Genomic DNA, 4,704 nt, shown 5'->3' with positions numbered 1-4,704 from the left:
AATAAATAAATAAATAAATAAATAAATAAATAAATAAAGTTTTGGCCTATATCTATGTCTTTAAGAGTTCTTCCTATTCTATCTTCCAGCAGATTGTTTCTATTTTAATATTTAGATTTTTAATCCATTTCAATTTTAGTTTACTGCTTAGTATGACATATGGGTCTAGGTTTAACCTTCAGCATATGGAAAGCCAGTTGTCACAGCACCATTTGCTGGAGAGGCCATCTTTCTTGTAATGAAAGTGTTTGGATCCTTTGTTGAAGGTAAGTAGCTGAGTGTGTTTGGAGTTGTTTCTATGTCTTTTATTCTGTTTTATTCATCCTTGGCTCTGTTTTTGTTTGCCCATACCATGCTGTTTTTATCATGGTAGCTTTGTAGTATAATTTGAAGGAAAGGATTGTGATGTCCCCTGCCTTGCCTTTGTTGCCAGAATTGCTTTCAGTATTCTAGGTCTTCTCTTCTCTAGTTCCATATCAATTTTAAGACTCTTTTCTCTAGTCCTCTGAGATAGTCTGTTAGTATTTTGATGGGGATTGCATTTAAATCAGTACAACAGTTTTGGAAGTATGGCCATTTTCACTATATTGGTTTTGCCTATCCAAGAAAAAGGGATATCTTTCCATTGTCTAATATCCTCTTGTATCTCTTTTTTTTTCTGACATATGTTCATTTATTCTCAGTGGCAACAGAAACTGTCTCAAAATTATTCCAGGGGCTTCGCATTTTCAAGAGACATTTTAAAATATGCTACTTCAACTGAAGTTTAAAAGCCATACCTTGCCCTGTTTAGCAATGGTTTTAATTAGAAAGTCAGTCCTCACGTTGTCAACGTTTGACACCAGAATGGAGCCCTACTCGGGAGTGGTATCAGATGGGCACATGTCCTCCTGGGTACCTGTGCTCCACTACATCCAGGTCCCTGGCAATCCTAGTGCTTAAGTGATCAGAAGAGGACTGAAGATTAGGAGCAGCAGGGTCTGAAAGTCCCTGGGCAGTCGAGGTTCTTCCAGAAACATCAGCGTCCAAAGGCAATGATACCATCAGCTGCAGAAAAGATTGCTTTTCCTTTTTCCTTCTCTTCCTCAGGAGCCGCAGTTGCTGCCGCCGCCATTTCCACTGGTACTCAGGCAGGAGTCCACACCAGACTCATCCTCTGGCTTCTGTTATCTCCTTTTTAAGAGTACTGTATTTATCAAGGTAAAATTTTTTTTAAAATTTTGTGTGTGTGTGTGTGTGTGTGTGTGTGTGTGTGGTCAGCTCAGCCCACCAGGGGGCGGGGCTGGCTGCATGTGGTGCTGGGGGATTGAGCCACGGTCCCTGTGCTTTGCTAAGCTTGTTCTAAGTAGGTGCTTTAGACCACTGAGCCATCTCACCAGCCCCAAGGTAAAATTTTGACTGTCTTTGTTAAACTTATTTCTAAATATTTAATTTTTCTTGATGGCATTGCGGCTTCAATAACTTCTCCTTCAACAAGCTTATTATTTGTATACAGGAATGCTATAATTTTTTTTTCTTTTTCAGACAGGGTCTCACTCTGTAATTAAGGCTGCTCTTAAGCTCACTATGTACTCCAGACTAACTTTGAACTCACAATGATCCTCTTGCCTCAGCCTTCCAGATGCTGGGCTTAGGGGCATGCACCACCATGCTTTCCTGCTATTGATTTTTTTTATTTAGTGCAGGGTGGGTCTACAGGGTCTACAGTGTCTCGCTACACAGATTGGACTTGTAGTGGTTTTCTCCTGTTTTCAGCTTCCCAAGTGTTGGGATTACAGGCGTGCGGCACACGCCCAGTCTCAATCACCTTCGAAGCATGGCCTCAGGGGTGGGGCCAGCATGGCAGGCTGGGGATCAAACCTCCAACCCCTGCATCTGCCTAAGCAGGTGCTTTAGTCCTCTGAGCTATTAGGCTGGCCCTGCTGCTATTGATTTTTTTTTTTTTTTTTGGCAGAACCAGGGATTGAACTCAGGCCCTTGTGCTTGCCAGGGAAGCGCTTATTCCACTGAGTCATCTCCCCGGCCCCTGCTATTGATTTTTGAGTGTTGATTTTGTATCCAGCTACACTACTGAATTTGGTTATTAACCCTCGGAGTCTTTTGGTGGATGTTTTGGGATCTTCTATGTACAGTAGCATATCATTTGCAAATAATATTTTAACGTATTTTTTCCCTCTCCTTATTTCTTTCTCTTATCTAATTGCTCTGGTTTATGTCTCTTGAGCTATATTGTTTTTTCACTTTTTAAAATATGTTTTAGATTGTTACAGGGTCTCACTATGCAGCTCAGACTCATGATCCTCCTGTTTTCAGCCTCCTCAGCGTTGGGATTACAGGTGTGTGCCACTAAGCCCGGACTCTGGCAGACTCAGCCCACCTTGGGGACGGGGCCAGTGCAGCATGTGGTACTGGTGATCAAACCTCGGTTCCTGTGCTTGCCTAAGTTTGCTCAATCAGATGCTTTAGTCTGCTGAGCTATCTCACTGGCGCCTCTCAAACTATTTTGAATAGGAGTGATGATAGTGGACATCATTATCACCTCTGATTCTGTTTCTGATTCTGGATTCCTGACTTTAGAGTGAAAGCTCTCAGTTTTTGACCACTTAGTATGATGTTAGCTATTGTTTTGTCATCAATAACTTGTATCAGATTGAGATAAAGACTTTCTATTTAAATTTTGTAGGGGGCTTATCATGAATGGGTGTTGGGTTTTGTCAAATGCTTTTTCTGCATCTCTTGAGATGATCATGTGGTTTTCGTTTGTGGCCCTATTGGTATGATGGACTACGTTTATCGATTTGCATAGGTTGAACTAAATCTGCATACCTGGAATGAATTCTGCTTGGTCATGGTGTATAATCTTAATGATTTGGTTCATTTTGTTTGCCAGTATCTTATTGAGGATTTTTGCATGTATGTTCATTAAGGAGAGTGGCCTATAGTTCTCTTTGGTATCAGAGTAATGTGTGCTTCCAGGAATGAGTTTGGAGTATTGTGTCCCACCTATGAGCACACGGGGCTGTGGGAGGACACCTGGATACAAACCATAACAGTCAGTTTCTTTTTTAACGTTTTTCTCTTGTGGCAAAATATATTTAACCTAAAATTTACCAATTTTTCTTTTATCTTTTGAGGTAGTCTCACTATGCTGACCATACTGGCCTTGAACTTAGAGAGAGAGAGAGACAGACAGATAGACAGACAGACAGACAGAGACAGAGAGACAAAGAGACAGGGACAGAGAGAGAGACAGAGACAGAGAGAGAAGATCTCAGTAACATATTTCAGGTTGGCCTTGAACTCACAGCAATTTTCTTGTTTTAGTCTCATGATTGCTAGGCATGACCATTATGTCCAGCTTTGTCTTGGACAAGGTATCACTATGTAGTTCAGGTTGAACTTGAACTCACAGCATTTCTCCTGGCCTAGTCTCTCTGGTGGGATTATAGGCATGTGCCACCATGCCTGGCTACCTTGAACTTTTGATTCTCCTGTTTCATCTTTCCAAGTACCTTGTATTACAAGAGTGTACCATCACACCTGGTGTTATTGTTTGTGTCTAGTTGTCCCCCCAAAGACTCATGTAATCACAGGGTAGCTTCTAGAGTTTGTGATTAATTCATGATCCAATGTGGGGATTATGGGTGCGAGCGCTACACCCACCTTGGGGTAGGTAATCTGCATACAATGTAGGTAAGGGAGAGAGGCTTGCGAGCTGCTGCAGCTGTTGCTCCTCCCTTTGCTCCTTGCTGTTTTATTTATTTATTTTATTTATTTATTTGTGTATGTGTGTGTGTGGCCAGCTCAGCCCACCAGGGGGCGGGGCTGGCTGGTGTGTGGTGCTGGGGTATTGAACCGTGGTCCCTGTGCTTTGTTAAGCTTGTTTGTTTTTTTTTAAGTTGGTGCTTTAGACCACTGAGCCATCTCACCAGCCCTGCTCCTTGCTGTTTTGTACTACCACAAACTTCTGCCCTCTGCCATATGCCACTCTGCCTTGGAGTAGCCAAGTACGGACTGAAACCTCCACTAACTATGCGCTAAATAGAACTTTCCTTCTTTGATTTTGGGTGTTGGGTATTTTTGTCCCAACAATGAGAGAAAAGTAACTGAGACAGCAGGCCTTCTGTTTTCTTCATTCTTAAATGACAGTCACACGTATATTCATAATATTGTGCAACTCTCACTCTATTCATTTCCAGAATTTCTTCATATTCATAAACAGGCACTCTGTAGCCATCAGCATTAACTCTTCATTTTTCTCTTTTGCCTGGCCATTGGTAACCAATGCTTTGGTTTCTGTCTCTAAGAATATTCCTATTCTAAGTATCTCCTATAAATGGAATATATAATGTTTGTCCTTTGGCTTGCTTCATTCAGCACAATGTTTGAAAGGTTCATTTATGGTATAGCATGTGTCAGAATTCACTTATTTTTAGATGTAAATAAGATACCCGTGGTATGTATATTCCATATTTTGTTTACCCATTTATTTGTTGACTGGCACTTGGGCTGTTTTTCACCTTGTGACGATTGTGAATGATGCCGTTATGAACACTGGTGTAGAAACAGCTGTGCGAGTCCCTGCTCTCAGTTCTTTTCATAGATACCTATAAGTGGAATTGCTGGGTCATATGGGAAATTTATGCTTAACTTTTTTTTTTAATTTTATTTATTTATTTGTGTGTGTGTGTGTGTGTGTGTGTG

Source organism: Octodon degus, unplaced genomic scaffold, assembly GCF_000260255.1.
Source record: "Octodon degus isolate 3935 unplaced genomic scaffold, OctDeg1.0 scaffold00280, whole genome shotgun sequence".
NCBI lineage: Eukaryota > Metazoa > Chordata > Mammalia > Rodentia > Octodontidae > Octodon > Octodon degus.
This window is presented reverse-complemented; position numbering follows the sequence as displayed.